This window comes from Nasonia vitripennis (assembly GCF_009193385.2).
Source record: "Nasonia vitripennis strain AsymCx chromosome 1 unlocalized genomic scaffold, Nvit_psr_1.1 chr1_random0006, whole genome shotgun sequence".
Lineage (NCBI taxonomy): Eukaryota > Metazoa > Arthropoda > Insecta > Hymenoptera > Pteromalidae > Nasonia > Nasonia vitripennis.
The window spans coordinates 1529827-1555843 of record NW_022279593.1 but is presented as its reverse complement, the minus strand read 5'-3'; the positions used below and the strand labels follow the sequence as shown (position 1 = coordinate 1555843).

The window sequence follows — 26017 nt, the reverse complement described above, 5'->3', positions numbered from 1 at the left end:
ATGACTTGAAATTATATCAAACATTTTTTAATTTTAAGTAAATTGATTCTTCAAGAAATACCTTCATTACGTATTGCAGAACTTTTTTTATACAAGACATTAATACAAAAATTTTAATAGAAAATGTATATTCGTATTATTTTTAATATTAAATGAAATGATGTAAAAAGTACAATCTTCATTTGTTAACAATAATAAATATTCTGTTACGTTAGATAAAAATTTTTTTACATTAACATAACTTTAGATGCAATATTTTATATTAATATGTATGTTATTAATTAATTATTATCGTGTTAAATACAATATTTTACAGCTTACATATTGTACAAGTTTAAATAATGAACATACATTTTTTAGTGTTGTTGGTTGTTTATTATTACTTATCTAATAGAAAAGTGCAAAAAATTTAAGTACCTACCAATTTCTGCTGCAAAAATATTTCTAATAGAATTAAAATATTTATACAGTGGAATTATCACTAAATAATTATATTAACTGTTGCCAGTAATTGTATGTATAATCTGTGTGACGACATGGTATGTATTACAAACTTTATAATTCTGCTTATACATATGTATTTTCAACATGCGTGTTTACATGTATGTGTGTATAGCATATGTATACAAACATACGTATGTATGTATATCTATGTATACTTAAAACAATAATAATTTATGAATAAATTAAATGGAAAAACAACAACGTTATTTAAAAAAACATAATGCAATTTATTTCTGATTCAAATAATAAATGTGTGTAAAATAAATATAAAAACTTTTTTACTTTATACTTCGATGTTTTACTTTTTCTTTTTCTGTATCGATGGCTTTTTATTGTAAAATTCTATTCATATTTTGGCATTACGGTTTATCAATTTATGATTTTTTAAAAATAAAACATTTAATATTTTTTTTACGTTTTTATCAAACTTTGACGTTTTTCTACAATACTTCGATGTTTTACTTAATCTTTTTCTGTATCGATGATTGGCTTTTTAATAAAAATTTTCGTTAATATTTTTGGCGGAAGGCCGAGTGTGAGACTCTTTCGACAATTTTCGGAGGCTATTTTTATTTTTGCAAATCGAAAGTTCGGGCGGCAGGTACGGCGCGGGGCCGGGGCGCCTGCTTGAAAATCATTCGTGAGTTAAGCGTCGTAGGGGAAGGTTCGACGGAGTCGCGGTGGCAAGACTGAGCGCGGGACTTATTTTAAAAGGCTTATTTCGGGAGCCATTTTTATTTTTCGCACATCAGGAGTTCGGGTAGGTAGGTGGCGACCACCTAGAGGAGTCATTCGCAAGTTAACCGTCGGAAGGGATCATTCGGGGAATAGCGAGACTTATGTTTGGACGCTAGCGAGGGCTCATTTGCGTCTTGGCCGCTGGACAGAGAACATCTAAGAAGGGATTTCATCTCGGATACAAAGTAAAAGTAAAGTTTGAAAAAAAAATAATTTGACCTTGAAATGACCTTGTAGGACTGGCTCAAATTCGAGGTCACAATTCTCCCCCCCCCCCCCCCTATACAACAACTTTGGTCTCTACCACTTTTTTTTAATTTGGCGTTGCTAGAGGAATTACGTAGGCGGGGTTTCATTCTGGCTGCAGGACATTGAGATGACCTTCAGTGCCGCAACCGAACATACCATTCTGAACGTAAAATTTACCGCTCTTTCCATTCCCGCAATAAAAGAATGGGGTTCCTATTTAAAAATCCAAAGTTGACCTTCAAATGACCTTGAAAAACGCGTTCAAAGTCAAATCCAAGGTCACCATCGGGTTGCCCCTTCGATATCCTACAACTTTGGTCTCTACCATTTTTTCGATTGTGGCTGTCCCTGACGAGTTATGAGCGGTGCCCGTTTAAATTGGGTCACCCTGTATATGATTTTTTCAAATATTCTGGCAATGTTAGAAGTTAGCGATATTCGTCTATAATTACTAATACAACTATTGTCTCCCGACTTATATATAGGTACAATATACGCTTGTTCCAGTGCATTTGGCCAGATTTATTGCTGTATGCTTGGGTTAAATTGATACTCTAATGGTTTTAATGTAAGTCCATTTTTTTAATTTGATAAAAGTTGGATCAGAAGTTTTTAAATCATCAAAAGAAGTAGTTCCCTTTATTCGGTGTAAAATTAATTTCATATGAAATAATTCCTGTTCTTTGGGATGGGAAATTAATCTACCTAAAGTATTGCTATGATTTTTATGTCTAATCCATTTCTTTTTAGAAAAAATATAGTGTTGTGGTATATCAGCGTATAAAAGTTTTCTGACATAATCATCTGTTTTATTTAGTTTAAACCACGCTGTAAGTGTCGTTTCACAGTTTAATGCACTTAAATCTATTAAGTGGTGTACTAGCGCCACGAAGGCGAATTTTAGAAGCCGGCGGCGACCGCGACATTATTTTTTTCTATATTGACTTTTCGAATTTTCAATTCAATAAGTACAAAATTTACATTATTGTATCTGAATTTTTTGGCGTATAATCACATTTGTATGCTTAACTATGATTTATAATCGATATATTGGCAAGAAAGCACCTTTTTTTACAACAAACGAGTATATTTTAACAAAAATGCTCAAATCGGCTTGGGATCCTTAAGCCCAACATGTTCAGACCATGAAGTTAGCCGCACACGGCTAGTGTTAAGACTGTGAATTTAGCTGCACATATTGCTTTCCCTCATACTTATACAGACCAGCGGGACTACGACCCAGGTGTAATTTTTTTTTTTTTTTATTTAATATCAAGTGGCGCGGTAGCGGTAGCAAGGGTATCCGATGACGATGTTTAGGTAGTTCGCTCCGTAGTTTTCGTTATCTAGGTAATAAATCATATGAGGACGGTGTCTAGGTGTATAGGATGGCCTATGAAAGGGTCTAGGTAGTGCGTTGCGTAGTTTTTGGTGTATAGGAACATAAATTGTACAAGGACAGCGTCTAGGTGTATAGGGTGGCCGATGACGAAGTCTAGATGGTGCGCTTCGTAGATATTAGTGTCTAAGTGTAATAATAATATTCATGGACAGCGAAAATGTACACCTACTTAGATTTTTCTAACATACATTATCAATCATAGCCACCATACTAATATTTTGCGACAGAACAATGAGTGTTTTCATGTTAGTGATAGAAATGTTACAAAAAAGCCATGATCGAAAGGTGCTAATGATGCCTATATTTTATTTTCAGGACAAATATGAAATACTCAAAACCGTTTACAAAAAAGACTGAAATCTTGAAAAAAAAACTTTTGAAAAAGTAAAGGGTTAGGCGAGTTTGATATATTCCGCAACGAAATTACAGATAAAAAAGAACTGAGATCAATCAAACAAAGTCAAATTTATTATATTTAATCATAATAAAGCAAAAAAATTGTTTTGTTAAATCAAGGGCTTACTTAACTGAAAGTTAAGTTATATGATGATCCATTAGGAACAACTCTCAAGATACTTACTACGTAACTTGCCATACCCTTTTAATTGTACTTATGATGTTTGTATCACGTTCTAATACATAGAAAGAATATTTTGTTAGTTCAACAGTAAAGAAAATGAAACAGGCATGGCAAGTTACGTAGTAAGTATTTTGAGAGTTGTTCCTAATGGATCATCATATAACTTAATTTTGCTTTATTATGATTAAATATAATAAACTTGACTTCGATTGATCTTACAAGGAAAGGTACCCAACCCGATCTCACCGATTTTGATGATTTTCATATATGTTGTAGAACATAAAAAAATAAGAGACACGTATTTTTTTTATCGGCTAATTTTCACTTTTAAGGGGTAAAAACCACCCCTAAAGTTAACCCCCAAAAAGCGTTTTTTTTAAATATCTCGGCTTAAAATTAATATTTTTCAATGAAACAAATTGGAGGTTATTTCTTACAAAAAGAGCAAGTATTTCATGGTGATTTGAAGAGTAAGGGTAGCATCCCCTATTTTTTAGGGGTTGAAAACATATATTTTTTGGCATAATTTTATAATAAAAATGTTTAAACCGACTAAAAAAAATTGGAAAAAATGTTTAAACATCCTTAATAACAAAATTTAGTTGACGTCTTTCGGTGTTTTCATAAATATTACCCCTAAGGGGGTAAACCACCCCTAACACAAAATAACTGTAAATATGTAATTCAATACATAATATTTCGTAGAAAGTTTGTATATAGAGGTTTTCGAGGTCGCTGATTACAAATCAGATTTTGAAAATTCAAAATGGCGGATCCAATATGGCGGACGGAAATATCGAAAAAAAATTTTATATAATAAAAAAGTTTTAAACGACTAAAAAATTTGGAAAAAATTTGTAAACATCTATAATAAACAAATTAAGTTTTTCGGTTTTTTCATAGATACTTCCCCTTAGGGGGGTAAATCACCCCTAACACAAAATAACTATAAGTATACTTCAATCCATAATATTTTGTAGAAGGTTTGTATATAGAGGTTTTCGAGGTCGCTGATTACAAATCTGTTATCAGATTTTGAAAATTCAAAATGGCGGATCCAATATGGTGGACGGAAATATCGAAAAAAAATTTTAACTTTCAAAAAAACTTGTTTACAAATGTGTGATCTTTGTAGCCTGTACATGTGAACTAAAGAGCCTTAAACCCTAAACCCCTAAAGAACAAATAGGCTAAATGGTTGTGCATTTTAACCAAACGACTCCAAACCCCTAACCTCCAGACAAGCCGAAGGCCTATGCTTTACCGTAGACACGAGTATAGATATATTACCGATATTTTATTCTATCATTTTGTATGTAACAAATAACGTCTCGTTTTATGTTTCAATCAAAGATTATTTATTTTTCTGCTTTTATAAATTAGCATAATTTCAAAAGTAATTTCATAAATTATAAAGTATTTCATAAATTGCATAATTATATAATTTTATAAATTCAAAAAGTCCACACTTTTTTGCAAATGAAAAAACATAGGTTAATAAAATTAGTTTATCAAACTCTTTTGCGTTTTGTAATAAAATTTAATGTTGTCAAACTTGGGAGTTTTTCATTGTTACAATTATTTCGTAAGCCAAACGTTTTTTAGATGAATTCTCGAAGTAATGATTATTGTATCTATAGTAAAATATTTACAGTCTGGAATTCCATAATAATACTATTTGATACGATTTAATGACTTTATCAAAAAATCTAAATTTAATAATAAATATTATTCTAATTATTATTATTATTTTTCATTATCATTGCTATTATCAGTATTACTGTTATTATTGCTATTGCAATTATGCTTATTCTTCTTCTTATTATTATTATTATTATATTACTATGATAATTTTTGTTATTGGTAAAAATACATAAAAGAATATTAATACTCGAACTTCATTTGCAATTAAAGAACACGTTGTTATTGAAAGGGAATTTTATATGCATTCATTAGTTTAATGAATGTTATCGTACATTCAATGATAATTCCACAGATAAATGTCTTTCACTCATAAAAGTTGTTGACAATATGTGCGAATCAGTATGTTCTTTTTTTAGATTGTTTTCATCGAGTGTTTACCTCAGCTGCCTGTGTTATTTTTTAGGCAGTGAGTGAGTTTTGTGGGAATTCTAGTTCGATGCCGGAAAGTACGAATTTTTATTTGTCAGTGGTATCATACAGTTGTAGAAAATTTTCTTTAGTGATTTTATATAGATTTACATTATTCAATTTCAAAGTGAATAAAAGTTGAATAAAACCAAAAATAGAGTTTTCCGAACATCACAAAGTGGAACGAGAATTCTTCTCCAATGCATAAATTAATGATTTGATTCAATTTACATTCACTCGTTTTATTCTGGTAGAAATGTAGCAGTCGTGCCTTACATGCAAAAACACAGCTTGTATACATTTTACCGCTTGTTTTCATTTTAGATTGAAAAATGAAAATTAATCCGTTAAACGTTCTAAACTTATTATTAGCATACTTTCAAGCGTTAAACATACCAGATAGTGTCACGAATTATCACGAAACAGAGTTGGCCGAAAAAATAAAAGAAATTTTAATAGATGCAACACATGATTTCAACGATGTAGAAATGATTACTGATGACTCTTTGGATTTTCAAGAAGAGTATAAAGACCATAATGTGGAAATAATTGAAGATGAAGTGCAACATCATTTTCCTGATCCGGATATAGCACCAACAAATCAATGTACAGCAGATAATGAAGAACTAGATTTTGAATACAAAAAAAGAGAGATTCAAAAAAGTATCATCTATTAGTCAGCTACGTCGTTGGGCTCATTCAATTAATAAAGGTGGCACGTATAGAGAAAAAGTAGCACAAATTTGTCAGTATACCCTGGATAATTTTCAAGCAGCTCTCGACAGTGGTTCAATTATCCATGATGAAGATATAATTCGATGGGCCTTACAAGCTAAAAAAGAAATTGGTTTTGATGATATTAGATTCAAAGCTTCTAAACATTGGTTACTCAAATTTAAGCAAGCACACCGAATAGTTTCTAGGAAAATAGTTCATAACAAGAAAAACACTAGAAAGTAGTGCAGAACTTACGGCTAAAGCTGAAGCATTTATCGATGACGTTAAATCGTGTATACCAAGGATTGGACTCGAAAATTTGTATAATACAGATCAGAGCGGATTTCAGCTAGAAATGCATTCTGGAAGAACATTAGCAGTAGAAGGAGAAAAGCAAGTGCAATGTCTGGTACAGTCAATTTCAGCAACAACGCATAGTTATACTATACAGCCACTAATATCAGCTACTGGACAACTGTTGTCACCGCTATTTCTTGTTTTAAAGGAACCAAGTGGCAAGTTTGGCCCTATTGTAGAACAAAACATATTTAGACTAGAAAACGTGTACGTGGAAGCATCCAAATCTGAAAAATTAACAACAAGTAAGGGAACTAATAACAATTTTTACATTGTAATATCGTTGATCAGTTAATTAGTAAGTCGTTTAATTGCAGATCACTTCAAAATCTGGTTGGAAAAAATATTTTATCCCTATGTAGGCCATCACTCAATACTATTACTTGATTCTTGGAGTGGTCATTGTGACAAAGTTATAGAAGAAACAATGCCACAAAATAAAATTATTAACATAAAAAAATTCCAACTGGAACCACAGGAAAAATACAACCACTTGATGTCTATGGATTCCGTATTTGTAAAAACTTTGTCCGAACATTTTCTGATAATGTAATGTTAATGGATCATGATATGAATTTACATGTGAGAAATAATATAATTAAACTTCAATCATTGGTTCACAACCAACTGTCTTCACCGAGATATATAGATTTGTTTAAATATTCCTGGTATAAAAGCAGTTACGTCAATGAAAAACCAGATAAATTTGATAATCCTATAGATTTCAGTTTTGGAAAGTCTTGTGCAACACATTGTGAAATAGAAGGGTGCACAAACATTGCAATTGTACGATGTGGTTGGTGCAAAAAAGCATTGTGCTTTAAACACTTTTATGAGGACTACCATTATTGTAAAAACATCGTAAAATAATATATTTTATGCTCAATACAAAAAATGCACTATGGCAAAAGATAAAAGATTGTAGATTATTATTATACTCTAATATTATAAACAAAAATATATTATAAGTTGAATTTACAATAAAGGAATTTCAATAACATTCTGATAACAATTTCTACGGAAATTATAAAACTGCTTCACATACAGAATTTTCTTGTTTACAAATTTAGGAATTTGAGGTGGTTTGGTTAAAAAGCACAACCATTTAGCCTATTTGTTCTTTAGGGGTTTAGGGTTTAAGGCTCTTTAGTTCACATGTACAGGCTACAAAGATAACACATTTATAACAAGTTTTTATGAAAGTTAAAATTTTTTTTCGACATTTTCGTCCACCACATTGGTTCCGCCATTTTGAATTTTCAAAATCTGATATCAGATTTGCAAAGAGCGATCTCGAAAACCCTTATATACAAACCTTCTACAAAATATTATGGATTGAAGTATACTTATAGTTATTTTGTGTTAGGGGTGGTTTACCCCCTAAAGGGTAGTATATATGAAAAAATCGAAAAACTTAATTTGTTTATTATAGATGTTTACAAATTTTTTCCAATTTTTTTAGTCGTTTAAAACTTTTTTATTATATAAAATTTTTTTTCGATATTTCCGTCCTATTGGTTCCGCCATTTTGAATTTTCAAAATCTGACAGATTTGTAATCAGCGACCTCGAAAACCTCTATATACAAACTTTCTACGAAATATTATGTATTGAATTACATATTTACAGTTATTTTGTGTTAGGGGTGGTTTACCCCCTTAGGGGTAATATTTATGAAAACACCGAAAGACGTCAACTAAATTTTGTTATAAAGGATGTTTAAACATTTTTTCCAATTTTTTTTAGTCGGTTTAAACATTTTTATTATAAAATTATGCCAAAAAATATATGTTTTCAACCCCTAAAAAATAGGGGATGCTACCCTTACTCTTCAAATCACCATGAATTACTTGCTCTTTTTGTAAGAAATAACCTCCAATTTGTTTCATTGAAAAATATTAATTTTAAGCCGAGATATTTAAAAAAAACGCTTTTTGGGGGTTAACTTTAGGGGAGGTTTTTACCCCTTAAAAGTGAAAATTAGCCGATAAAAAAAATACGTGTCTCTTATTTTTTTATGTTCTACAACATATATGAAAATCATCAAAATCGGTGAGTTCGGGTTGGGTACCTTTCCTTGTTAGTTCTTTTTTATCTGTAATTTCGTCGCGGAATATATCAAACTCGCCTAACCTTTTACTTTTTCAAATTTTTTTTTAGAGATAATGTTTTCATCAAATTTTATTGGTTGTTAGTCTGGAATATGAAGAGCTAAGGGTTTTACAGTATGTGAATTTTTAAAACTTTTTAAATAAAGTTTGTAAATGAACAACCGAGTCTGTAGCGCCGTAGTGTTAAGTTTAATGAATCGTTCTACCGAAAGAAAATTTTGATCGGACTTTTTGTTTTCATAAAATCATAGAAATACGAACAGATATTTACGCGTACTCATGCATTTGCAGCGCCAACCTTAAAATCTTATTTAACATAAAACTATTTAAATAAAGCTTGCAAATGCAAAACCGAGTCTGTAGCGCCGTAGTTTAATAAATCGTTATTCAAAAAAAAAATTCGATTGGACTTTCTGTTTTTCTAAAAGTTTGGAAGTACAAAATACCCCGTGGCGAATTTGCGAAGTTTTTGCGCCGCCATCCCCTTAAGTATCTACAGTCTACATGATTTGTAATTTTATCATATACCAAAGGGTTTGAATTTTTTTTTTCTACAGGATTTGTAATTTCATTATGTACCAAAGGGTTTGAATCTTTTTTTTTATATTCTAATTAAAGTTTTATCATGACCTTTGTGTAAGTATTTGTATAAGTATTTGATACTCATGATTGAAGCACAATATTCTGTATTTATGTGACAATGGTATATTTTTAAACTAGTTGAATTATAGGATGGATTATACTACCATAGAATTATTAATATTTACAGTTTTACCATCGATCCTCTTATTATAATAATAATTTTTTGTTAGGGTAAAACCGAATTCACCTGCCTAATATATCTATAATATTCTTCAACTTTGGGTAATATACATTTTTTTCCCTGCTCTCGGGGGTAAAAAAGCGGTATCTTATGTACAAGTAAATTACACAGGGATCATTTTCACCGAAAAAAAAAAATATTTTCCGTGCATAGCCTATCTAATCACGAATTTGTACCATTTTAAGGCATTTGGCCCCACTGTGGCCCGCCATGCAACAAATCATTGACGAGGCGATCGGGGAAATGTTACAAGAAGACGTGATTGAGATATCGGATAGTGCCTGGAACTCCAACATCGTCCTTGCGAAGAAAAAAAATGTAAATCGACAATTCTGCATAAATTTCCAGGGCATCAATAAAATCAGCGTCAAGGACGCAGACCCGCTACCGCAAATCCACGTAACGCCGAATAAGCTCCGGGGAGCAAAACACCTTACCACGATTGACCTGAAAAATGGATATTGGCAAATACCGCTGTCATAAGAGAGTAGAGAAGTATACCGCTTTCACGGTCCCCGGGAGGGGTTTAATGCTGTTTAAGGTTCTGCCATTTGGGCTACACTCGGCACCAGCAGCATTTATGCGATTGATGAACGCGGTTATCACACCAGATCTTGAACTAAATGTTTTCTGCTACCTCGACGATATAGTCATAGTTACAGAAAATTTTGAACAGCACCTTCAATTGATCAGCGAAACTCTCCGCCGCCTTAGTAAAGCCAAACTGAAACCAAATTGGGAAAAAAGCTATTTTTGCAGAATATAATTGAAATACCTTGGCCATGTGATCAATGAAGAGGGACTACACAATGACCCAGAAAAAGTAAGAGCGATCACAGATCTGCATCCGCCAACGAACTTAAAGGAATTACGGAGATTTTTAGGATTAATATCCTGGTACAGGAAGTTCATTTCACAGGAAGCCAAGAAAACTGCCCCTCTTAACAAACTCCTGAAGAAAAAGGTAAAATGGGAATGGGGATCCGAGAAATAAGAAGCATTCGACAAACTCAAAGAAGACATAGTGCAAGCACCAGTCTTAGCATGCCCAAATTTCTCAAAAACATTTGTGTTACAAACAGATGCCAGTAACGAAGGACTAGGAGTCGTCCTGACCCAAGAAGAAGAAGGAAAAGAGCGGGTTATCGCCTACGCCAGCCGATTGTTAAACCAGGCCGAGTGGAACTATTCAGCGACCGAAAAGGAGTGCTTCGCCATAAAATAGGAAATTTATAAGTTCCGCGAGTACCTCGAAGGTTATCATTTTGTCATACTTATCGATCACCAGGCTTTTAAATGGCTCGAAAAAATTGAAAATCGGTCTGGCAGATTCGCACGATGGGCAATGGAGTTGTCGCATGGGACTACGAGGTCAAATATCGAAGAGGGAAAGATAATACCATCGCGGATGCTCTATCCAGACAACCAGTAGCTCTGTGTAACATCGACGTCACGATAAGCAGCACTTGGTATAGGAAGAAGTTGAACGCCACCCAGCAGGACCCAAAAAGTTACCCTGAATACTGCATCAAGAATGGAGTCCTGCACCACCACATTCTACACACGCTGGACTTTAACGACACAGATGCAACCGAAGACTGGAAGATCTGCGTACCTACTGAAAAACGAGCCGACGTATTAAAAGAATGCCATGATTACCTTACCGCAGGACACTTGGGCGTGGCCAAAACACTGCAACGATTGGCTAGAAGATACTACTGGCCTTATATGCTACAATATGGCGCTCGATATGTGCGTGGCTGTACAAACTGTCAGGCTTACAAGGCCCAACAACAGGCAAAGGCGTGAACCATGCACGCCACGAACGTCGAACAACCTTGGGAGATGATCTCAACTGATCTCGTTGGACCACAGTCATGCTCCAACAAAGGTAATATATAGCTATTAGTGACGCAGGACAGATTCACCAAGTGGATCAAACACACCCGCCCAACATACAGCACAACAGCGCATTTATACACGTCGCAGGGCTTTATAAGGCCGACCGCGTGCCGTCGCTGGTAGTTCTTCTACAGCTCCCCATGAGCACACGAGATAACCAGGAAACCAGAACAATAACGAGTCTTGTCCTTGTGGCACACGTGGACGATACCCAGAGTCACCGAAACCCGCCTCATACATCCTAACGTATCACTGCTCCCTTTGTCACTGTGCGCAGACAGGGTTGAGAAAGTAGCAAAACGCTATGATTCACCGAGTCGTGCGCACACATCTCTGCGAGTCCGAGGCTAACCTCAAAACACTGTGACATCGATCCGACTGCCACTGTGCGCACACAGGGCAACTGAAATCGTTATCACGCGGCGCATTTGGATCGACGTGGCCGTGCGCACACGACTCCGTCGCAACCGAATAGAAACCTAACCTCAAATTCCTGTCAACGCTCCGTAAATCCGACACCGTACTGAATCATCGATGCCGCATCCACATAACTGTAATCGCATCGTAGCTTTATAGTTAAATTTCCGATTAAACATTAAGAAAAAAAAATTGAACATTAAATACAACAGGACCGCGTACTTACAGAAAAAAAAATCGCTCTTTATCGCCCTTCCTTCTATCCTAAGTAATAGTAACTCGTGCAAAACATCGTAATAAGTACATCTTTTGGACGTAGTATTGGAATTATGTTACAGCAACAGAGCAGCCGAACAAGTGCCACTTGAACGTTGCGGCGGTACCGTGTTAGAAGTTCAAATCAAGTGTTTTTAGAAAATGTCCGTATGGATGTGTATGTATGTGTGTGCATGTGTGTGTGTGTGTGTGTGTGTTTTTTATGTGGCGTAGGCAGATCAAGCTCTGCACATGTGACCCTCCGACATCAGATCCCCACAGATACTATCGTTAAACAATATTTTCGTAGGGCCCGTTAACTAGCCTTTTTAGCTGCTCCTTTGATGTTTGACATTTCCATACATCCCCCACCCATCAAGGTGATTAGGGGTTCAGGATCAATCTCGTCTTCTTTATTCTGCATCATCCTGCCGTCTTCTTCATTCTGCATCGTCCAACCATCTGCTTCCTGCAACATCGTCCGTTCCTGCAACAATGCTCACTCTTGCGCCGACGTTGACATTTAGCTATCCCGTTCCTCGAACTCGAGGACAGGCAGGCGCCGACAACAACAAGCCGACTCGCCTGATTCTTCCGCGCACTCAGGGCTTAGCTGCATCGACCAAGATTCTTCGTATCGTCGCGGCTGCGACGTTTGCAACGTCGCAGATCTCTGTTTTAATATTCTTATCTCCATTATTATCGCTTGGTGGTCACTGTTTGTGTAATGATCGCTCACCATCCACGATCTAACTGAGCCAATCAGGCAGCTGCTGACAAACGTGAGATCTATGATCTTGATGGACCCTGCGTCTCCTCTTTGAAATTTGTAAGAACATCCCTGGTTAACTAAGATTAAGTCAAGAAGGGCGAATGTTTCCAATAGTGCTTTTCCTCTTTCGTTCGTTCTTTGGCTACCCCACTCTACTGCCCAGGCGTTGAAATCGCTTGCTATCAGTACTGGTTTTCTTCCTACAGCATCCTGTACTATTTGGTCCAACAGTTGTCTGAATTGTTCTATTGACGTGTTGGGTGAAGCATAGCAGCTGTAGTCACAGCAGAAGTGGAGAACAAGCTCGTGTATTAGTCCCAAAAAGGGATCTCCGTCCAGTTTGGTGGTCGCCGGTGATCTGCCCGCTCTGTCGTCGACGCGAGTCGTCGACGGCGAGTGGTCGCGGGGGTGGAGATGCATACCTTGCATTTCTACACGCGCGAGCTCTCAGGTGGCGGCTTACCTCGCTGACGATGCGCCTGCATCGTCGGTGGTACCATTGGATATGCCGACGGAGAGCCTGGTGCTCGTCCGTGACACGTCCGAGGCTGCGCGGGCTGACGTCCACGTCGCCCAGAAAAAAAAAACAGATATCGATTGCCGCACCTGGGAGCGCTTGTGTGAGTTTGTGTTTGTAAGAGTGAGTGTGTGTGATTGAATTTGAAAAAAAATGTTGTCTCTTTTAAATTTCTTATGTCCTGGATGCCAGGGGGGTGACCCCACATGAGAGACGTTCGCGCATTGGATTCTTCTCCAATTTCCGATTTACTATTGTGCTATTATATTGGAAATCGGTGAATATTAAATGAACAAATCAATAATCTAATAATAAACAACTATACTAAACAGTTTCTAAGCTAACTAAATCAGACGATCTCCTTTCCTATACCTTCTGGTAGTAAATACATATGGTCCAAGATTTATTGCGTGGATTAGGGAAAACCCAGTAAAACCTAATCAGACCATTTATGATGTAAACACATTCATTTTTAACATTAATACTTTTTTAACATTACACTTTTATCAACAGTTATTTACAAACATATTTACATTTCTTACTTATTAAAGATTTTCTATTTTGTATAGATTATATAACATAAGCATTTTTATCAATTCAAATTTTGTCTTTTGATAATAATATAATTAATTGCATTATAACAATACCACAATCTAACTTATTTATTTTAACAATAATAAATTATAAATCTCATTTCAATTTAACAGTTTTATCTATTACTGAATTTTCATATTATCTCTTTCAAATTTCATTAGAGTGTTTATAGCTCGCAATGCTCAACAATCTTTAATATTCCTTTGATTTTATAACAATTATAATCAAATTCATGCTTATTAATTAGCATATTGATAACATTTTATTTTATTCATATATTTTATTAAATGTTAAGTAACAATTACACTAACTTCATCAATTCAATAATTTTTAAATAACACTAAATAAACTTTTCAAATATTGGATTACATTTCTTTTATATTCTAAGAACTTTCTCAAATATTTCCAAATTTTACTTTTTATACATTTGCCTTATAAGCTTTACTTTGTTTTCGTAAAAAAAACATAATACTTAATTCCTTTTACTATTTGATCATACTTATATAGTTATACTATTTTTATTTATACCAAGACTTTAACAACAATCCAATGTTATAATTATATAAGTTGAAACTCATAATTGTCTATTTGTAATATTACATGCGAATAATCATACTTTCAGTTTCAATATCTTTATACTAAACCTTCAATGATTTAGAAACACAAATATAATAACTTTTATCATAGTTATATTACTCATACTTGTATCACATAAATATACAGTATTATAATAAATTCTTTTATCAATTTATAAAGTATACAGAACTTTTTAATACATTAGTAATTATAATTATTGCCTCTTAAACAATTTTTATATAAGATACAAATTCATTCTCATGACTTTCTATTTTCAAACTTTGACTATTTTATTTCCATTGTGCATATTTCTTTAATTTTCCATTTTTTACTTATTACGGTATTTGGCATATTTAGGTTATCAAATACTAGAATCAAAATCGCTTTCGACACTTTTGTCTTCTTTGCGATGTTCATGATATACTGGGTACTGGCGATATTTTCGCCCAACGTTAACTAGCCATTGAGCCATGTAGTGAGCTCTAAATCACATAGCAAAGGTACTTTAAATACGCTCTTTCCACCAAGTACTACAGAGCCAATAAATAAGACTATTAACACATTGTTTTAATACCTGTCCATTGTACCGGCATCACCCGTCATACCATATAGGACTATGATTCATAATCATCTGAATCAACCAAACTGATTTACTTAATCAGATTCGTCTATTTTCATAACAGATTTCACAATTGCAACTGGATACTTTTTATTACCTGGCCAGGCTTTTACATTACTCTGATTTAAAATCAGGCATACTGATTATGACTGGTCAGTCAGATGCATCAGTTTTAACATTATCCATTTGCTCAATTTAAATCATATCCATGATTCATTTCAGATTTACTGATTTTGACTTATGTCAGATGCATCAGTTTATCATTATCCAGTCTGAAAAATTCTTTTTGGTTTGCTATAACGAAAGGGTAAAGAGAGAAGAAAAAAATAATTCACGCGGTTCTGACTCACTGTATTTCCAACAAACAAGAGAAACAAGTGAGCGCTCGTCAGATGAGTAAGCTTTGTTCTCCTTAAATTTTATAAGCGTTTGTAAAAAAAAAAAAATAATCAAGTCGAATTTATTTCCGCGTGTCGCTCTTAAACAATACCTCTGCCTCCAATATTTAATTAGTATTGTGAGGGTCCGATTAATAAAGAAAAGTTTGATTTCACCAGGAGGTAACAAATTGACAATAAGGGGAAAAGTAATTCAAACAGATGTAATCACTTAGTAAATAAATAAAATAATGTTTGAATTACTCGCGTTAGCTACGAGCAGCTGTATTTTTAAGAGTGTACTTTAAGCTTCGGAGACTATTGACAGTCTTACTCACTGTGCGTTATATAACAGTGCGCTAGAATTTAAATTCGTCAAGCAGGTAATATGTTTATATCTAGGGCCGTATAAAACCACCTATGTTACTGTAAGCGTTGTACTGTACGTCTGTATGCCTATATGTATCGTACGCAGCTATCCTATAGATCAGACTGTATGTACGCAACTATATACCTATGTGCATGTACAGTGCGCTGCTATACTATACTGACTACACTGCGCGCGGTAAATATTCGCTTCGACTTATGTGTCGTACTTATAGTAGTAACTGTATGGGACAAAATAAAAATAGAAGGAGAAGAACAAAAATAATTGTTTGTGAATTCGTATTTTCGGTTACTAACTACGACTAAACAAATTTTCTACGATACATTTGAAGTCGTATCAAAAAAAAAAAAAATTTAGATAACACGAAAAGGAAAAAAAAAATTTTGAGGGTGACAAAAAAAAACTCAATACGAATTCACGTACACAGAGATACGAACCGCCCACAACAACTGTTAAAGCGAATCGCAAAAACTCTTTCCGAAACTTATACGCTAAATGTAATAAGTCGTAATATAATATTTCGGCCGCGTCGACTTCGTCGAACGTCTACAACGCCGGAGACCGGTGTTGTTTATCTCGTGCGTCGAGCTCGCTCGACCGCGATGTCAACAAAGTCGCGCGTCGCTATGCTTAGCGTGTAACTTGCGTTCTCGCTCTAATATAGGCTTTTGTTCGCTGTATAGATTTTATTTCGGTGCGACTATTATTTTTCTTGCGATGCCGAAATTTGAAATCTTCTAAACAAATATTGTTAAATCCCAGACGTTGGGCGCCAATATAACGGTGTGCTGGATGCAGTTGTTCAGTTTCCAGTTCCGCTATAATCAAGGTCTGTAGACCTCGTTACTCTCGAGGAAGAGAGTCGTCGGGATAGCACCTAGTGCTGAATAGGTTCCGGCCAGGCCAGTTACGCTGCGATCTCGTACATATACGAGACGCAAGCCCGCGGAGGCGGCTGGGTCGGTGATGGAGCGAGATACAAGTGTACGCGTAGGAACACGCAAAATAACGACTACCGAGATTATTGAGGGACAGTCACATCGTTTATTGATAAGCTATATACAGGGCTTGCATGCGAGCAAGCGAGGTCGCAGGTACGAGGGAGGATAAGGAGAGCCCTGGCGAGTGTAGCGTGAGAGAGAGAGAGAGAGAGCTGGCACTTACAGTTAGCCGGTATCGCCCTAATGTTCGCTGTCAGCAGTCGGAACCCCGTCGGTGCAGTTCTGGATGCGGTAGCGAGACGCAACGTCGTATACGCACGCACACTCACACACTTCGACTTTCACTCTCTTAACAGCTATCTCCCGAAAGTACTGAGCGCCTCGCGAGGAGTCAGTTCAAAGGTCGGATCGTATCTGGCGGCACGCGTCTCAGTCGCGTGTCGCCGAATTTTCTCTCTCTCTCCCTCTCTCTCCGTCTCTCTCGCGTCGTCCAGCGGCTCTCCCCGCCTTGCCAGCGCTGGTACCTGTAACATTGTGAATTTAGTACAAGTCTTTCTTCTCGCGGCATGCTGAGCTTATGACGTGCTAATATCGCCCGTCATAAATTCTAAATAATGTGTCCTTTGTTTTATTTTACTTTGAACAAAAACTAATTTTTACATACACTCATATTGTGTATATTTTATCTTATTAAAATAGACTAAAGAGGTAATCAGAATTTTATACAACTCATTCATTAACTTAATTCATACATAGTTTTATAAACATGATTATGTCATGATAAAATATCTTTATCAAAGTGACTTTAAATTTAAAGCTATGCCACAAAATCTTGCAGAGGTATTTTAAATGATAATCTCAACATACATTTTTCATAATCAACTATAAGTTTAAAAAAAAACTGTTTAACTAACAGTTAAACATAAATTAGTTTACCACTTGCATATTTTCCACCATCTATACCTTTCTCTCTTTTATGGAGGCTTTAGTTATAGGGTGTTGATTTTTCCGTTCGGATGCTTCATTTTTACGACTGACTAGAACAATGGAGCCTTGTGACTGCAGCCCTTGTGCATAGCACATGTTGCCGATACTTCTGGACAACTTTCTTTTCTGCGTCACAGCTATTAAACACAGCTTGCATATTCTTCGTCACGAAATTTTTAATTCCATTGTAACTAATAACACTGAAACAAATTATTTTCGTTTAATTCATAATTCAAATTTTTACTATTGACAAGAAAAGCAAATTAATTTTTTATATCTTTTATAATGTGTTATAATGTATTCTTTTATAGATGAATACGTATCCACCAGTATTTAATCGGAGCAAATTTATTATTTTTCATTCTTGTGCTCAATACTATAATCATTTAACAATCCTTCTCGTAGCTTTTAATTATCTTTCAAGTTGCAATCTATTATACTTCCGTTGTATTACTGGAATCATTCTTTGTTTTCTGAATTTACAAGTTTCCAACAACTTTTCAAACAAATACTTCTTGATGTTTTTGAACATTTGGGTGGTTCCTTTTATTTATTTTCTGAAGTTTCATTCTCAAAATTATCACATTTTTAAAATGTCTTTCTTTTCACGTCTAACATTAGTCGTTGTATACTTCTTTTCAATTTAAATGTAATTATATGTTACTCAAATGCGCGCTTATAATGTAGATTCAAAATAACTACATTTTTAAATAATAACGCTTTGTTTAAAATTGACCTTTTCAATATCTAAACTCTCAATGAATTTTCCTTTTAATAATCCATGTAATTTTCAATTTACTTTAGCATTATCACAATTTAGAATCACTTATGACATTTTCACAATATCTTCATATTTAAATGCAATCTGTACTATAATGCATTTCACAAACGGAGATATAGTAATCGAACAAAACGATTTAACACATTTTTACACAGTGAAATTATTTAACTATTTAACCAAGTTATCTAGGCCCATAACCTATTGGAAATGGGTAAATATTAAATGAACAAATCAGTAATTTATACTAAATAAAATAAGTTTCATTTTATTGAACTGGTATAGGAAAGAATTTTCGTCTGATAAATACGACTGCTCTAGCGAGACGCCGTGCGAGACTAAAACACTCGACAAACGGTCTAGAGGCCTTCGACGCATATGCGTAGTTTTCTCTCTCTCTCTAGACTCAGATTTCACGCTACAGTTCTGGACCTATACATAAGCAAGTCGAGTCATTATTGTATAGCGCGTAACATTGTGAAACTATGTTCTTAGTTATAGCATAAATCCATAGCAATATTCCATCATATTATATTTTTTTTAGTGTAAATGTGAATTTCGGTGTGTGTGTGTGCGCGTATTATGTATCGCGGATGTAGTGATTAGCAGCCGCTGCTACTGTACATTTTTCGAGGGGACCAGAGCTCCTACATACAAATATTTCTTAAAATTAGATATACATAATTATTAATTTCATTGATGAAAATCACTTTGCCATTTTAAGGATTATAAAAATGTCATCTTGAGAATGCCGCTTGTTGCTTTTAACACCGTAAATTACAAAAAGAGAAGCCTTCCTATGGATTGTAGTCTTGAATTTGTTGCATGAATATAATACAAAGATTTCTTTCAATTTTGCTTCTTAGTTATTCTAACAATATATGCGATTACTTATATTACGCTTTATCGCATAGAAATACCAAAATGATGTACCACAAACTATAGTGCTTCTGGTTTAATATATGAAAGGTAATGGCTTTGCCAATTTCAAGCTTACCTTCTTAGAATTGTGTAAGCTCTATATTATAAATTGAAAGTATATGAAAGAATAGATATATTTATAGTATTATGATTATACTAATAATAATTATGATTTATCCTAACGCTGAGTAAGGCCCTTGTCCCGCTACTTGCAGCTTGGATTTTCTTTCTGCTTTTTGCTATGATTTGATTTCGTGCTATCGGTAGAGAACGAAGTGGGATGCTACGAAGTACGGTTTGATCTTGCCTTTTGACGTAATTTATTCTGCTTTTGAGCAATGGACTATTCTCGCGAAAATTTTTCCTTTTGTTTTTGAATTTACGTAAATCGTGGAACATTTAAACTCTTTTAATTGTTTATGTAATATAAGTATGCGTTTTTCCTTTTTATTTTTAGAATCGATTGTTTTTTCTTCTTTTGCGCGTGTCGCTTGGTTACGTTTTCGCTACGTTGGATGTATGACCGATTAAAAAAAATGAATACGTGTTGTTGCTTGGTTTATAAAAAAATGCCGGCTTGTTGCTCTAGTAAGATGACACTTTGCACGTCTCAGAGCTCATATGGCTCCTTATGATTTCGATTCTTCATGGGATTCATATTTAATAAATGACGGGCCTCAGCGCCTTTCTAGCTCCCTATATGCTGGTCACTGCTCGAGTTTTCTAGGCTCGATTTTCGACCGGACCCCTAGGTGCTCTATAGGCTCCGGGCAAGCGTTGGGAGAAGTCGAAGTGAACCCTGTTGGGTTTGAAAAATAGAGACGTGCGCTCTATTATGATTTGGCTTGTTGTCGTGTGGATTTCACTGATTCGACACAGACTCAGCTCGAAATATCTAGGGGGCGACCCTAGCCTTTAATTTTCTCCCTACTTCTGTCTTCCCATCTACGCACAACCTTTACACTTGATCTAGGGGGTGACTCTAAACTTTAGTTTTTCTCCCCTCTTCCGTATTAATGTTCGTGCTATTCGATTTTTTCGTGTTAATTTTAATCGTAAAGTGCTACTGTACCGGCTTAGATAAAGAAATGAAGTATCTGCTTTCGTGCGGTTGCGTATAGACAACTCGTTGAATTGTCATAGTTATTTTTATATCGTTTGCGCGTATTGCTATGTACCAGTGACTGATTTACTTTGGTTTATCGTCTGAACATGTGCACGCGTAAAATTGTTTTTATTTAACTAAAAATAAATTTAAATAATAGCATTTGCGATACAATTATTATGTTTTATTTCGAAGTTAACTGTGTTCTATTGATTTAATCGTTTACTTCTTCGTTTTATACGTTTTCACTTCGTTTCTCGATTTTCGCATCTCAGCATCAGCGTTGTAAATTATAAGCTTACTTTATTGAACTTATAAAAATGGTAGTTAAGAAAATTATTTATAGTCTCTCGAATTAGATAGAGACTTGTGGATCAAAACAATTAATGTGAACATAATAACACGCTCTTTAAATTTGAGATGAAAAGGTATACTATGTATACCGTCAAACTATTGATGTTTATTAAAAAAAAGAGTGTGATTACAAATGTATTGACTATGGAAAATTGAAGAGTATTAGAAGAGTGTTAGAGCACCGACGCGTTAATAAACGATATTGTTTAACGGTCGACACTGTGAGGCGAGTCCTCACAGCGCTTCGGCAATACGAAAACTGAACAACACAAATTAGCGAAAGCGGCAGAAGACCGCTCGCGAAACAGGCGGAGAGAGACAGGGTAGGAGCGAGCGAGCGCGCGTTGCCATGGCAACCTCATTGATGCCGTGCGGGCTAGCGAAAACCGTCGAATTTGAAATTAAGATGACAAGCTTCTCGAACCTTCTCGCTCTCACTCCGCATATCAAACTAATTTTCGAACAAAAATAATTAAAAATGCAATAGAATAAAGTAGGGTAGAGAACAATAGGATCAATTATTTTCCTAATGGCAATGTCGAATCTTAATTGATTCAGGACACCCGGTATGTACGGTGAGTGTGTCTATGTGAATTTTGTTCTATGTTGTATTCTCTAAGCGGCACGTCCGGTGTCGCGTAAATAAACAGTAAAAAATACGAATAAAGCTGGGGTTCGCAGATTTTGAAACGCTTTAATTAACTAGAAGTATTACTATTTTGCATTAAAAATTTTTGTTTATTTAGCTTTGCACGACAAGATTAATTGTTGTTTGACACGTAGCGGTTCTTTTATTATTTTCTTTAAACTTTTTCACTAAATTTGAGCGAGCTATAAATCTTTTGTGAATTAAAGAATTTAGCAAAATATGACCCGTCTCAGTATCTTTAAAAAAAAATCAAATCTTGTGCCGTGAATTTATCGTGGTTATTTTTGAGTCATATGATTTAAAAACGTTTTAGGTTGGTTTTTCGTTTTTACTTAGTAATGATATTATTTTATGTGATTATTATACGTGTATATACAGGGTGAGTCATTTTAATCTTTAATCTCAATTATCTCGTTGGCAAAGCATGCCAGCGAAAAAAGTTTCGGGTAAAAGTTTTAGGATTGTTCCCTGGCTATCTGATGATGACCTTGACAATGTCATTGAGCATGACCTTCAAGGTCATTTGAAGGTCAAGTCGATTTTTTCAAATAGAAACCCCTACTTTTGGCACCAGAAATGGAAAGAGCGGGAAATTTTACGTTCGAACATGTGATTTTGGAAATAATCATCTTTTGTGCGGAAATTACCTTTGACATCAGCCGAACCCAGAATGCACTATCGAGGAGGTTGTCAAAAGGATTTAGCATCCCATTTTTTGTTTTTTGTTTTATTTTTTTGTATTTTTTTTTTATTTGTTTTTTCCCTTTTTGTTATTTTTTTGGTATTTTTATGGAATGTTAACTGGAGTTAATCATTGATTAATTGTTCGAAATTACCGCCGTTTTGTTGGATGCAAAGATCAAGTCGAGCTCTGAATTGTCTTATGGTTCTAAGTAGAACATCTCGAGGGATTGCTGCACAAGTTGTACGAATGCGTTCGATCATATTATCTCGCGTTGTTGGCCGTTGAGCATAAACAACATTCTTAAGATATCCCCATAAGTAAAAATCGGGAGGGGTTAAATCAGGTGAACGAGGGGGCCAGGCAACTGGGCCACCTCGCCCAATCCACCTGCCATTGTAGCGGGTGTTTAAATAATCACGAACAATGCGTGCATAATGTGGTGGTGCTCCATCTAATTGAATCCACATTCTTAGCCTTGTGGCTAGGTCTACATTTTCTAGTAATTCAGGTAAAATGTCTCGAAGTAATCTCAAAAAGTTTACCCCATTCACGTTCTCTTCAAAGAAATAAGGACCAATCAAATAGCCATTGATGATTCCACACCAGACCATATCACTCCAGCGGTGTTGATTGTCTATGGGCCTGAACCAATGAGGATTTTCATCTGACCAATAATGGCAATTATGTCTATTCAATTCTCCAGTGTTTCCGAATGTTGATTCATCTGAAAAAAGAACGTGCCTGAAAAAGTCTTGATCTTGTTGAATCATTCGTATTGCCCATCGACAAAAACGTACTCGCAAAATCATATCATTAGGAGTTAATTGTTGTGTTAATGTTATGTGATAAGGATGATATCTTCTCGCTCTCAATATTCGAGATGCTGTTGATTGAGGTATACCTATTTCTCTTTCTATTTGTCGAGTACTAATGTGAGGATCAAGATGAATAATCGCTAGAATGGTAATAACACGAGGATCGTTTTCGTCGTATTCATGATGACGGCGTTGACGAACAAAAGCTCCATTTCGAGCTCTCTGAGTTAAGGTTTGAATAGTAACATTACTTGGGTCTCTCCTATTGGGATAGCGTTCAGCATAAAGTCTGGCAGCTGCTGCATAATTATTTCGACTTTCTCCCAAAATCATGATCATATCAACGATTTCGTTGGGACCATAATCAGCCATGATCAAAATCAAAATAATTTGTTACAGACCAGTAAACAGGAAAACAGATTTTTTTCAATAATAATTATCGATTTACAAGAAGTAAAAAACACGATTAAGCTTTTCTGCACTAATTTGCTATCTACATAACTGTTAAGAGTAGTTCACTCTCAAAAATTGACACTAATACAAAATAATGGAATGACTTAACTACATCAAGAATTTTGAAAATTGACACTAATACAAAATAATGGAATAACTTTGAAAATTTTTGAAAACTGAAAAAATTACGAAAATTTTAGAAAATATTGAAAATTTCTGGAAATATTGAAAATTTTTTCATTTTTGAACGCATGTCACTCTCTTTTCATTTATGGGGCTGAAAGTAGGGGTTTCCATTTCAAAAAATCAACTTGACCTTGAAATGCCCTTGAAGATCCTGTTTAACGACAGGGTCAAGATGACCATTCGTCAGCCGGGGAGAAAACTGAAAACTTTTGTGGGTAACATTTTCTCCTTGAATGCATTCGAGTTCAGCTAACCAGTTGTACTGTTATCGGCATGACCAATGACCTTGACCATTGAATTCAAGGTCAAGGCAAGGTCATATTCAAACGTAAAATTTCCCGCTCTTTCCATTTCTGGTACCAAAAGTAGGGGTTTCTATTTGAAAAAATCGACTTGACCTTCAAATGACCTTGAAGGTCACGCTCAATGACATTGTCAAGGTCATCATCAGATAGCCAGGGAAAAATCCTAAAACTTTTATCCGAAACTTTTTTCGCTGGCATGCTTTGCCAACGAGATAATTGAGATTAAAGATTAAAATGACTCACTCTGTATATTTTTTTATTCTAACCTTCTATTTTAATTAATTTCTTAAATCTAAATTATGCGACGTCTTGATAAATTAGATCGCTAAAATCTTTCTATTTCGGAATACGGATGTTAAGCCGCCGATATTTGACCCGGCTGTTTCGCGTTCTTTTACAGTGTAGCCTTGACGCGTGCAGCGCAAGCTAGTCATCGTTTCGTATTTTCGCTGCAAATTGCTGCGAGCCATGGTAAACGCAACCAGAGCTGTATTCATTTTTCTAAAATATTCGGATTGCCATTGAATAGGATAATTGCCATTAAGTTTGCTCTGTTGCGAGGGTCCAGTAATTTCTGATCAACTGGATAGTAGTTATTATCAAAGATTGCCTTGGCACGGCTCATTTCGCGCAAATCAGCTTGTACATGTTTTTTCTTTTTAGCGTAAGACATTCGATTAGTTTTGAGCTTCGGGACCAAGCTCTTGATGTCGCCGGCGATTTTGCTGATTTTATTTCTCGAATTGTTGCCGAAATCTTATAAGTTTAAACAGCTATGTTTGACAACGCGACGATTGGGTTTAAATTTTTTCGAAACATTTTTATCGACCAGTGCATAATCAAGAACGGGCGCAGCAGGTTCAGTTTTCCCGTAACCTTTATTGCAGTGGCTCGGCGGCTTTCGTAGGTTTTGCGTATTTAGTTTCCGTCCGATTTTCTTACGAGTCTACTTACTTTTCTACTTTTACTTTTCTCCAAGCGCCGCGTGTTAAATTCGATCGCCGTTTTTTGCGCCTATTTTCTTTCAAATAATTGCGGAAGCTCTCATGGCTAGTTAATTCTAACTCTGACTCGTTTTTTGCACTGCGCGTTGTTTCCGAATTACCGCGGAGCTCAGTTTCCGATTTGACGACGATTTTCTCGCTGCCGGGTCCATTGTCCGATATGATGTCGCACCCGTAATTTGCCTCAGAGTATGTATCGACCTCTGACTCAGAGCTCGGCGCAGAATCCCCATCGGCGCTGGTGGTTAAGTCGTGCGACGTTTGCCTCTCAGAAGCTTGCTTCGGCAAGAGCTTTTAAAAACACGGGATATTTTTGTTCTTCGGTAATTTCTCCGTTGTACAACACCTCTCGGATCGTACGTGCACTCACGCAGTCGAATTTACATACTAATTTCTCTATCTTAATCACTACTTTTTGAGATTGCAGGTCGTTTGCGAGACCCCTCTCAGTTTTTGCTATGTCAGCCAAGAGCATCCTTGAAAATCGTTTTCGGGAAGCGAAGGGATAATCTCCGCGTTTACTCTGCTCAGTTGACATAAATACGTCCGGGGATATGTTAAATATTTTCGGGATGTTCATTTTATCATCTCTGTCTGGCAGTTCGCGACGATTCATATTTTTTCTTTATGTTAATTTTTAAACAAATTGATTCCGACATGCTTTTTCTAGGCACGAATTCGACGCGTTGAACCGGTTAAACGTTTTGCAATAAAACTGACGGCACTCCCGTAAATATCAAATACCCGAGCCAAGCTGCGATAGTAGCAAGAAGGAACTTACATTTCGGTGACTAAGAGAACGGTCGCTGTACGCATGGCGGCTGG

At 35.3% G+C, this 26017-nt stretch overlaps 1 protein-coding gene across 11 annotated transcripts in view; it reads left to right on the top strand.

Annotated features, from left to right (window-relative positions):
• LOC100116974 (neurabin-1) overlaps positions 1-26017 on the top strand; it is a 554139-nt gene that overhangs the window by 373562 nt on the left and 154560 nt on the right. The gene's annotated exons all lie outside the window — the stretch shown is intronic.